This window comes from Ornithodoros turicata, chromosome 10, assembly GCF_037126465.1.
Source record: "Ornithodoros turicata isolate Travis chromosome 10, ASM3712646v1, whole genome shotgun sequence".
Classification (NCBI taxonomy): domain Eukaryota; kingdom Metazoa; phylum Arthropoda; class Arachnida; order Ixodida; family Argasidae; genus Ornithodoros; species Ornithodoros turicata.
In genome coordinates, this window is record NC_088210.1 from 15,356,351 (window position 1) to 15,368,475 (window position 12,125).

Sequence of the window (12,125 nt, forward strand, 5' to 3'; positions counted from 1 at the left end):
AACGGCTATAGTGTTCACTGACTATACATATATTGAATGGGCGATATCTATCATGCGGGAAGATCTCCGGTGACGATAAGATAAAGAAAGAAGCGAAATAAAAGGAACATGAGAGAACTGATGTTCTGAGGCTGGAACAACATAGAAGGGACAAATACACACAAAGCCTCAATTTGCCTAAGAAGTTAACGATGAAAGATGTGGGTTCGACTCCTACAGCTGGCTAACCTTTTCAGTGACTTTCATCTTTGATCGTTAAAAGGAAATTTATCTTTCCCGTTTGTCATTTCAGGGGGCAAGGATGAAATTGGGTGCTCCACTAGTCACTTTGTTACATCACCCCATATGACGGTGAGTATAAAGTAAACGTGATGTAACTTGAAGAGCAGGACTTCTAGGACAGGGACGGAAAGGACAACGGGCACGCAACAGTCCTTTTTGTCCCTGTCTTGGAAGTTCTGCGCTTCAAGTTAATCGTGTCACTATCAACAAGCCCAACCCTCTACGTTGCTCAGATAAACATAGTCCCAACGTACACATACACATAATATGCAGATACCTGAGATCCTACTGGGTGACTAAATATGGGCGCAAATACTGTACGAAATACACTTCGTGTTTATGTTACTGTCACTGTTTACGGAGTGTGGCACCATCTTGCGGATTATTTTGTCGTTCCTTTTACCTCCATTTCGAATCTTATTGGAAGTTACAATTTTTCTACGAAACAAAACAACCGCAGCATCGCACATTCTCCCACATTCTTATCTTGTAACCTCGCAAGAATTCGCTCACAGAGAGACAAAAAAAGCCGACGTATACTTCGCATGTAGCTCCGTTCAGTTTGCAGTAAGCAAAGTGAGCCGAATACGGTGGCGACGTATAATAGACGGGTTGACGACGTTAACTGGCGAGCAGCGACCGCCCGTTATCACGTCTGCATAGCGTCCCGCAGAGGGTGGGAGAGAAGAGGCGCCGAGCAAGAGATAAGGGCGCCCCGCGCGCGCGGCGTCTGGATTAGCGACGGAAGCTCCGGCGCTCGCCTGAGAGACCTCGATAAGGAGTCATCGGGGCCCTCGCTCGCACAATGGAAGGCAGGCACGTGAATAGGGATCCCCCTCCCTTCGTTTGAACGCTGGCTTCTGTGCATGCAGCGCACGTAAGTCTGCAGCATGCATGCGTGCCGCACGCGGTAGTCACACACACACACACACATCACACAGGAAAGCGCGTGCGGCCAACTGGGTCGCGTGCCCGTCAGATACACGTACGAGTCCTTCTGAGGGCACATGAAACTGGGTAGAGAAAATGTTCTTCGCCTCCTTATAGTCTGGCGTTTGTTTAACTATAAAAAACAATGCTGAAGCTTTGTAAGCTCAATAGGTTCACCACGCGAAAGCTTGTTCATATTAGACTTAGAAAGCTTCTGTGTTGTTTTTTTATTGTTCTACGTTTCATCTCGGACTTGACTTTCCTTGTACTGCTCGCCACACGCTGGTCTGCAACCGGCACCTTGTGGTTTATCCCACCTCAAGTCTCCAGGTGTTGTAATATCATTTATTTTGAGTAAAAAACACGTGCAGAATGTGGGCTTTCTTTAAATACAATATTGGAACAACATTTCCGAGGGCAAAAAGGAAATATGGGCTGGTATTTATCTGTATTATATCTATATCTGTATATATCTATCTGGTATTTATTGTTGGATTCGTACGGAATTTTTTTTTTAAAAGGACCAATTCGATTTGATTCTCGCGGTGCTGTGCATATTGTTGTGCGCTCTGAAATGAGGACTTCACTGCATAACATGTTCAGAGCTATCTATATATAATTCAGAATGATATCGTTCTCTCTTCTGATGTGTGAAAAGTGGGGGCGTACGCCGTTTTGTGACAATCTGCGTATAAATATTAGTTGCCACAAAGAGGCGTACGCCCCACCCTCTTCCCCCCATCAGAAGCGATAATAGGTGTACACTTCTCAAACACAACTTCACCGCACAGCACGCTGAAGTGCAACGATTGCGGCGCAGAATGATACCGTTATCACTCCTGATTTTTGGAAAGCACGGGGCGTACGCCTTTTCGCGACCAATATCATAACTGCATAGGTGTCACGAAAAGGCGTGTCCCTCTCGTTTTCAACGAATCAGCGGAGAGGACGACGTGATTCGGGATGACGGTTCGCTATATAGGAGCGTGCAATGTGGTGAAGTTCTGTATTAAGAGTGTGCAGCGCGCATTATGCCATGAACTTCGGTTTCCAGAGTACGCATCGCAACTACACCCTAAAAACGGAACTTCACCGCATAGCACGCTGTGCGCCAGCCATTGCCACGAACCATAGGGTTAGCGCTTGTGATGTGGAAGACACAGGGGGGCGTACGCCTTTTTGTGACAATTTTCGTATATCGAAATTGCCACAAAAGGCAATGCATGTATAGTTGCTAAGACAAAAAATACTCATTTTCTTTCCTTAGACTGTATGACGTACTCAATAAATGCCTTCCACGTACCACGCGCTCTTTAAACGCGTTTAAGCCAGGGAATTCGTCTAAGAATCTGCATATGAGATTCCTTATCGCAGCGTGCCTTATCATTTGATCACACTGAGGTCAATTACGCTGAAAACTATAGATCCAACCACAACAAGTAGATTACGGTCAAGTAAGAGATAACCTCTCAGCTCCCTTCTATACCTATTACGGCTCCCAATCCAATAAACAAGACATCATGCGGAAATTATGGTCATTTTACGTTTACCTTCGTCTTCAGGTGCCTCCCAAAACTCACCGAACCTTTTTTTTTTTTTTTTTTAGTTTCCCGATTCAAAAGAAAACCAGGAATTACCGAGCGCGTGTACATATAACCGTGCACACCCTCGATTACAAGGCGTGCAACTTTTTTTTTTTACACGTCGAAGCCATTGTCCGCGCTAAGTTACGTACCACTTATTATTTCGCATTGTGCGCAACAGGTGGGGCGACGTCGACTGGGCCGCTTGGCTCCAGCGGCAGACTGTTTGTGTGTGTGTAGCGAGGGTCCGGCAACACTGAGCAGGTGGTTTGCGCGACCCGCACAAGTGCCCCCATTGTTGGCAACACTGCACTTTCTCTTTCGCGGTAGCGAACGACAATGGCGTTGGACACACTTGTCACGAAGACCCGGGAAAATAACGGGGGTGCTTCGTGAATTCCGGAAGAGGTACCGCGTACCGTTTCTTTTTTTTTTTTTTTTTTGTAATCTGTTGTTTTCTTCTTCCTCGTATTATTCCTGAATCGTGACTGACGACGTTGTTCGAAGGACTTGGACGAAGGAAATAACAGGTCGTAAAAATAGCGGGACGCGGCTTCTCAGGTCACGTTGTCCACATCGATGATTTGGCATTGTCATTGTTTTGTATGTAACGTCAGTGCGTTGTTTTTATATATCAGCGCCACTCTTAAAATAAAACTTCACCGCAAAACTCGCTGCAAGGGCATTGTCGATTGCGCAGAAGGACACCGTTGTGGAAACTGTGGGGCGTACGCCCCTTTGTGACTATAAACTTATCTGCGTAAGTGTCACAGGTATACCCCTCTCATTCTCAACAAATCAGGGGAGAGAACGATGTACATCATTCGGGATCGGTTGGCTAGGTGTGTGATATGAGGTGAAGTTCTATTTTAAGAGCGTACAAAACAATTGCAAAAGTCTAACGACTGCAAGCGTTCACAAAAACAAAACATATAAAAGGTTTCTTCCTTCCTTTATTTTCTTTTTCTTTTTTTCCGTTCAGCAGCCAACCAGTACCCTCTTCCGAAATTCGGCTTTTGTAAACGAGGTAGCTCTGTATGATGGAGGAGGCCAAATCCGCCTCGCGTACTTCCTCTGGCGTTCTTTTTATTTGTATTCCTCCGCGTCAGCCAATCAAAGGGCAGCAGCTCCACCCCCTGGCGAGAGGGCCAGGAACTCGAGAACAGACGACAGCCCAAAGGAACGTCGCGAGCGCGAAAGTAAAAAAATGCAGACGACAGGAGAAACAGCTTCCCTTCTTTCTTTTTTGTCTGCGTGTCGCTGGGTGCAGCGCAGTCGACAGGTTTGCTGTTCCACGCTCGGATAGAGTTTCGTCAAAGTGGGCGCGCATATAAATATTCCCTGCAACGGTGTGGATGCAGTGACGTCAGAAGACGATACGCCAACACGCACAAAGGCATAACCTGTTTAAAGAAGTATTTTGAGCCATTGGTCGTTCGAGTCGTTGCAGTACTGCATTTCGGAGTGTATAAGTCGACTTTCTATGAAAATAATGAAATACACGCGTTAAAAAAAATCGATAAAAATGCCGATTGACGTTGCCTTTCAGCGTGGTGCGTATATTCTACCCCACTGAAAAAAAGAAAAAAAAGCTTTTAAAATTGAAAGTTACTCGCGTGCGACAACACCACTGTCTACGAACGGAAAAATCTCGAATGATCTCTATAAAAACTATAGACAACTATCTAAAAAAAAAAAAAAAAACTGTAAGCAAAGCACGTATAACGGTTCGGGTCGCACGCTGAAATGACATTGACCCTCCAAGAGGAAACACACTCGAAAAACTACCCCTCATAATAACACTTCCCCGCCAACGCAGCTACACCGCAGAACACTCATAAAATGTCACGCTGCGTTTAACACTTTTGCAGTAGCGGTGAGTTGACAAAAAGACGGAGGGAGAAAAAGAGCGGCATACGCGCACGCACTGAGAGAAACCATGCACGCGCGCGCGCACTATTAAAAATCCGTCGTGCCACGCGCGCCCTTATCTTCGGTAGCGCAGCGGGAGTCCAAAATGGCCGCGTGACAGGTTGCCAACCTCAGCGTGTTTTATAGTCAAATATTGCGGGCGGCTTCCGGAGACCGTATACACAGAGAAAGTGAGGTGCGTCGTCGTCGTCGTTCGCCGTATTTTCGTCTACGCGCATAAATTTTTCCCCGGTGCTTTTCTTTTCCTTTTTTTTTTTCTGGCTTCGTTGTTTACGGCGTCCTGCGAAGACGCGCGATAAAAATTTTTCACGCCGGTGTGCACAGCTCCGAGTGAAAGGGAAGAAGACGGTTTGTGGTGGCCATATTTCACCGAAGTGACCTCCTCCCGTTACCGTGTGTTCACACGAGCGACACTCCCCCAGAAGCGGAAGATGCGAAAAGCGTCATAGCTTTCTGCTGTCACGTGAGCGCGAGTGCTCAACGTTGTGTCGTCACGCACACTGCTAACCGCGTGGAATATCCTGCTACACAGCCACAAGATATTCCGTAGCAGACGACAGGAAAACAGGCTGACGGTGTCGTCTGCTAAGTGTCGTCTGCTAAATGCGCAGTACGCCACTCTCAATATTCCGCACCGTGTGAATGCTGAACATAACACGGTACGGAACTTCGGCTCTGTGAGCAGTGTTTATTCTTCCACTAGAATATTCCGTGAGGATATCGCTCGTGTGAATAGACGGTTAGCGCCACTCGGGAGCCGAACGCTTTTCACTTCTGTTCTGTTTCGTCCTTGCTTGCGATGGAGTGGCTCTCTTCGTGAGGCGTGCTCCGAGAGCAATGCTATTCGGTTACTTTGTCCTTTCCCCCATTTAATTAGATTGTACACTCTTAATAAAGAACTTCACCGCATAGCACGCTCCTAGCCAACCATAATCTCGTATGATATCGTTATCTGCCCTGATTTGTTAAAACGGGAGGCGTACGCCTTTTTTGTGACACTTATGCTGTTCATAATTGTCACAGAAAAGGCGTACGCCTCCCGTTTCCAACAAATCAGGGCAGATAACAATATCATTCGAGATTATGGTTGGCTAGGAGCGTGCTATGCGGTGAAGTTCATTTTTAAGAGTGTAGTTCGAATACGTAGCAAGATTACATCACTTTGTCTAGCTTGATATCGAAACTATTTCGATTCGTCGTAATTTACGTGACATGTAAATTAAAAAAAAAAAAAGAATCGTGTCTGTTTTCGTGAGGATCAATCTTTCTCCTTTTACTTTTTATTTATTTTTACTTATGTGGATGACTTTAGTTCGAAAATTTACTTCCGAAGGGTGTCGCCTTTTGAAACGATAGAAGGACCAACCAGCGAGTGTAGGTACGTCCGTAACAGATGTGGCGCGAGAAGAAAGGGGGAAGACGAAGATGGGAAGGGATGGAGGCAATTTTCTTACCACAATATAAAAATGCACTACATTGCGAAGTAGGTTGATTTTTGATCCGAGGTCGAGACACGAAAGTAAACAATATTGAAAGTATCGGAGAGGGTGAATTATACATAGGGTGTGACTTTTTCGGGCTAAACCCGATTCCGCCCGATTGTTCCCTCCCGAATCAGTTTCGGGCACATTCGGGTAAAAACCCGATTTCTTCCCGAATTCTAATCACGTATTACGTTGTATATCGCGTACACGATTTAGTAGCAACCTGTGCACACATCTGACGAAAATATTATCTGAGTGCAACGGTAAACTATGCGAAGCATATTTAGTGTTACACCATCTGCTGCTTGTGACTATAAATCACGAGGAATGCATGTATGACCAATAAGTGCACCCCAAACTACGGGCCGCTTGCTGTCAAAAAAAAAAAAAAAAAAAAAAAAAAACTAACCCGATAACATCCGATTGTATCAATAGCACCCGAATTCACCCCGAATTTCAGATTTCAAAAACGCACCCGATCCCTCCCCTCGAATCCGGGAAAGGCACTCAACCGAAAACGTCAGGCCCTAATTATACACTCTAAAAACATATATATTCACAATATGATAAGCTCCTAGCCAAATAATCATTTCGAATGACACCGTTCTCTCCTGTTTCCACGAAAACGGGAGACTTGCATCTTTTTGTGACACTTCACACGTGTATTAACTTTCAAAGGATGTCTACTCTCTCCTCAAATCAGCTGTAGTAATATGCCTTAATAAATGAGCACACACACACGCGCGCGCCACCTGACGGAACCAAATGAGTCTGTTCCACGCGCCGCCGACCGGAAATGACTGGCCAGAACGGAAACAGAAGCCGACGGAAGTTGGTAATTGCGTCATAGAATACGTAGCCCGCTGGAGCCTCTCAACACAGTGGGGAGTTCAGCTGCGAAGAACATCGATGCGGACGCTGTCTTGAACTCACATACAGTGTAAATATCACAGAAGAGGACCCGATAAGGCACTCAGTGACACGTAGAACATCAACTGCTCCCAACAGAGATTTTGGTGTCACATTAGGACGCTTTCTTTATAATTGTTGGATGATGTTTTTTTTCTTCGCACTCTGTTAGGGTTGTTTATGACTTTGAACTTAATTTTGGACGCTTCGCAGAAGCAGTGTGTGCAGTCAACGAACATGAAAATGCAGTTTCATTATTCTTGATACTGTAAGCAGTACTTCACTGCATTACACGCTCTGCGCCTACCATTGCACGGAATGGTACCGCTACCGCTTCTGATGTGAGGGTACAGCGGGGTGACCGCCTTTTTGTGATAGTTAAATCACGTTAAAATTGCCACAAAAAAAGGTACACGCTTTCCGTTTTCAAAAACTCTGAAAAGGGAATGACAAAATTCTGAATGACTGTTTAGAGTATATACGTCACCGTGTCTTTCAGTTTCACACAGCCTGCTGTGATCTGTCACAAAAAAAAAAGGCGTACGCAACGCACTTTCCACAAATTAAGAATGACATCGGCATCATACACTCTTAAAAATGAACTTCACCGCATAGCACGCTCCTAGCCAACCATTATCTCGAATGGTATCCCTGATGGCCCTGATTCGTTGAAAACAGGAGGCGTACGCCTTTTCTGTGACAATTATGAACAGCATAAATGTCACAGAAAAGGCGTACGCCGCCCGTTTTCAACAAATCAGGGCAGATAACGATATCATTCGAGATAATGGTTGGCTAGGAGCGTGCTATGCGGTGAAGTTCATTTTTAAGAGTGTATGCTGTGCAATGGGTAGCCGTCAGTGTGTTATATGAGGTGTGTATCCCGATTGCTACGTCGTCGTTGCTATGGTTCTCCTTCCGGCTGAATAGCCACTGGATACGTTCTCAACTTTTTCGGTTCGAGTCACTTCCCATTTTGGAGGAGAAATCTAGCTTCAGAATTCTGTTCTCCGAAAAAAAAAGTTCGTTCCCGAATTCGGTTCGGAAAGAATTCGGACGGTTTTTTGGGCCATGCAGTTCCCGCTCTCAAAATGGTTCGGCATGAACAACCACAATGGTGCAGGCAGACACGGTGACTACGCGCCAATCTGAATCCTTCCATTGTCTGTCGCTAACTGCAGGGTGGACGCAGCCTCACGTATTATCAGCGCATCTCCGCTGCACACATGGGGCTATGCATGCGCGAGAGATGATGCAGCGGAGGAGTGGGTCGCAATCGAGCGATGAGTCCATTTTTCAAACGGTGGCGTCGGTTGGCCACAGGGGTCCCCAGGCGAACATCGACAGGACGGCGCTCTCCGCGATGTGAAACAATGTCTGCCGCGTGCTCCCTCCTGGAAGGGGGCGCTGCTAACGAACGTGATGCTTGGAATTTATGTGACTCGGTGAAAGCGTTGGGAATGGTCAACCGCACGCTACAGTGTGGATCTGATACGTCTCCAGGGAGACGGCGCTGTATATAGTTTAGATTGTTTCGCAGACGACACACTCTTAAAATAGGGCTTCACCGCATAACGCGCGCTTCACCAACCGTCATACACTCTTAGAAATGAACTTCACCGCATTGCACGCTCCTAGGCAATTATCGTCTCGAATGATACCGTTATCTGAAGTTCATTTTTAAGAGTGTACAAAGAGTCGAAGGGCATTCAAGACCGTAATCTGAAAAACATATAACACAAAAAAACGATGAAGACGTTCACGAATTTATTACTGTACAAGCTTTCGCGCAAGAGGTTGCACTTCGTCAGGTAGGAAGTGCAGCCTGAGGAAGTGCAGCCTCCTGCACGAAAGCTTGTACAGTAATAAATTCACGAACGTCTTTGTGTTCAACCGTCATACTGTATGGAATGAGATCACTCTCTCCCCCGATTCGTTGAAAACGAGAGAGGGGTACGCCTTTTCGTGACACTTACGCCTCCCCCAGCCCCACTCTAAATACACTCTTAAAAATGAACTTCACCACATAGCACGCTCCTAGCACAGCGTCCTCGCCCCTGATTTGTTGAAAACGGGAGGCGGAGCCTATTTTGTACCATTATGCACTACGTAATGGTACAAATGGGCGACGGCATAATAGCACAAAATAGGCTCCGCCTCGCATTTTCAACAAATCAGGGCAGATAACGATATCATTCGAGACAATGGTTGGCCAGGAACGTGCCATGTGGTGAAGCTCATTTTTAAGAGTGTAGGAGCTTGCTATGGTGGTGAAGTTCATTTTTAAGAGTACGCATGCGGTGAAGTTCCATTAGTAGGGGGGTATCGACTCGTACGGGCTAGCCAATTCCCCGCAGTAATTTTTGTAACCCGCAAGGACATCGAATTCTTCAAAGCATCAAACACCACGGACCAACGCGGAGAACATGTAATGAAAGAAAAAGACATCCGACACGACAGGAGCATCGCGCAATAATCGTCAGATCGTCCACATCGGCCACCTGAACCCCCCTTCCACGAAGCGTCCCGTTACAATCCCTCCAACGACGTCGTACAACTCCCGACGCCGAGGAAGAAACAATTTCACTCGCACTGCGTCTGGCAACACGACAGCGACGACGCAAGGGCAACAAAGAAAGAGATATTTCCATCGAGACGGGAAACTTCCCCCTTCCTCCCTCCCTCCTTCCCTATCCCTGACCCAATCGTTTTCCGATAGCAGCATAGCGCAGTTCTCTTCCTTGTATTTGTTTTCCCTACTTGTAAGTGTTGTCTTTTCTGGCAGCTAGTTCATTTCGGTCGACTAAGTCCCCCGTGGCGCGAGGGTGCGAACCCGGGGTCCTCGGAGGCGAAAACCCGAGGCAGGCATTCCCATTTCTCAACTGTCGCCTCCCGTTCTCCTCCCCAGGATTGTTTTTGTTGCTGTCTCTCTCCTTTTTGTACGGAGAAGATGGTGTGTAGGTCTCTTATATTGCGCGATACAAGGCGAGCGAGGTCTCTTTCGGTGAACGCTGCTGGAGAATTGAGGACCGTACGGATGGCGAAAAAAAAAAAAAGAAAAAAAAAAGAATGGCAGGGAATAGGTTGTGTGTGTACTTAGCCGGAAGGAGATTAATTTGAAGGACCGTTTTCTACGAAAGCGGCATATATGCATCAGAACTAAGACAGTGGAGCAAAGGATAGTCTAATAACGTAGTAGCATGTATATATTGTTGTATAATAATAATAATAATAGTGATCGCATAAAGTGATATCATTACTATATGTCGTTAATATAGTAATGTTACTACACTCTAAAAACAAAACTTCATCGCATAGCACGCTGCGCGTCAACCATTGCCACGAAGGGTGGGGGTGGGGGGGGGGGGGGGGTATATTTATTAGACCAAAGGAAAAAAAAAAAGAGGGGGAAAGGTCAGCAAAACGGGACATCGGCTTGCTATTCCGCAAAGAAAAAAGAAAAATGTAGGATGCCGACGAGTCAAGCGAGGAAGAAGAGGTTAGTTAGAACTTTGGCAAAGGCCGAGAATAAAACGAAGGTCCTTGTGTTGGGCATATTACAAAAAATAAATGAAAGAACAATAAAATAAAGAAAAGAAAATAATTTGGAAATAAAGGACAAACTAACAAACGGTGAAAGAAAGATGAGATAGATTAAAGATGACAAAAAAAGATATGGCTAACAAGCGGTTATGATGAGGTTATCGCTGATAATTCGGTGAGAGAGGGAGGCGTACGCCTTTTTTTGTGTCAATTATCATATATACAAACTGACACAAAAAGGTGTACTTGAAGCGTCGTGGCAATGGTTGGCGCACAGCGTGCTATGCGGTGAAGTTCTGTTTTTAGAGTGCGGCAGAGTGCGATTACTTTCGCCTGTAAAGGGTGCTCTGCCGCATTCACCTGAGCTATGTGAGAAAGCTCGCTTTGCATAGCGTTCCCTCCGTCCTTGTTCTCACTCTCTCGTTTTCTTCCCCCTCTCTCGTTTTCGCAACCGTTTTTTTTTTATTCTTTCGTGCGATGTGAGGTGTGCACGAGTGCCGCGGTGCAGCTGCAGCTGTAGGCGGCGTACGGTCGCGTGGACAGATCCGGTAATTGCTGCACGGGATTATTGCGCAAGAGTTACGCAAACATCCGGCAGAGCACATTCGCTTGCCACACTCTTAAAAATGAACTTCACCGCATAGCACGCTCCTAGCCATCCATTATCTCGAATGATATCGTTATCTGCCCTGATTTGTTGAAAACAGGGGGCGTACGCCTTTTCTGTGACAATTATGAACAGCATAAGTGTCACAGAAATGGCGTACGCCCCCTGTTTTCAACAAATCAGGGCAGATAACTATATCATTCGAGATAATGGTTGGCTAGGAGCGTGCTATGCGGTGAAGTTCATTTTTAAGAGTGCAGTCGTAACGCTCGTTACCCCTATTAGGGTCGGTATGATTTTAGACCGTATATGAACTGCGCTTCCGCAGTGGCCCTATACATTGGATAGGACGTAAGATTATTTTTTTCTTTTTAAAGCTTGTGCAGCACGTTCTTGCACCCTGACTTGCATCCACGATTTCGTTGAAATGGTATTTCAAATATCCTTATTAAATAGTCGGTCTAAAGTTTCGTAGCAGGACGGCTTACCAGGTTGAAGGATAATACACAAAAAGCTCTCTAACAATAACAACAACAACAGACAAATTAATGATGATGAATGGGGAAATTAGCCACATGAGGTGCTGCCCACTACCCCCAAGGCACAATGGACGGAATGAGATATGTCCTGATGATGAGAGGACGAACGACGCTGAATTGGGGGTCGAAAATCAATGGAGTCAGTGAGACATCATCATCTAAACGAAAACAATTGCTTTTTTGTTGTTTTTTTTTGTGCATTTTCGATATTTTCTCGTTCTGTGTGTAGCGCATGGGATTTCAGGCAATTCCCTATATGAGCCAATTATGTTATATTATATAGCCGATTAGCTTCATTTATTAGCTATTGCGGTTT

The 12,125-nt window shown here is 45.7% G+C and overlaps 1 protein-coding gene and 1 long non-coding RNA gene across 5 annotated transcripts in view; one reads left to right on the top strand and one right to left on the bottom strand.

Moving 5' to 3' along the window:
• Nucleotides 1-12,125, top strand: part of LOC135370634 (uncharacterized) — a 61,967-nt gene that overhangs the window by 27,440 nt on the left and 22,402 nt on the right. For both annotated transcript variants that reach the window (XR_010415404.1, XR_010415405.1), the window contains one exon: nucleotides 293-351. This is a non-coding gene — a long non-coding RNA (uncharacterized LOC135370634). The remainder of the gene's footprint in view (nucleotides 1-292; nucleotides 352-12,125) is intronic.
• Nucleotides 1-12,125, bottom strand: part of LOC135370633 (LIM/homeobox protein Lhx1-like) — a 121,697-nt gene that overhangs the window by 20,143 nt on the left and 89,429 nt on the right. The gene's annotated exons all lie outside the window — the stretch shown is intronic.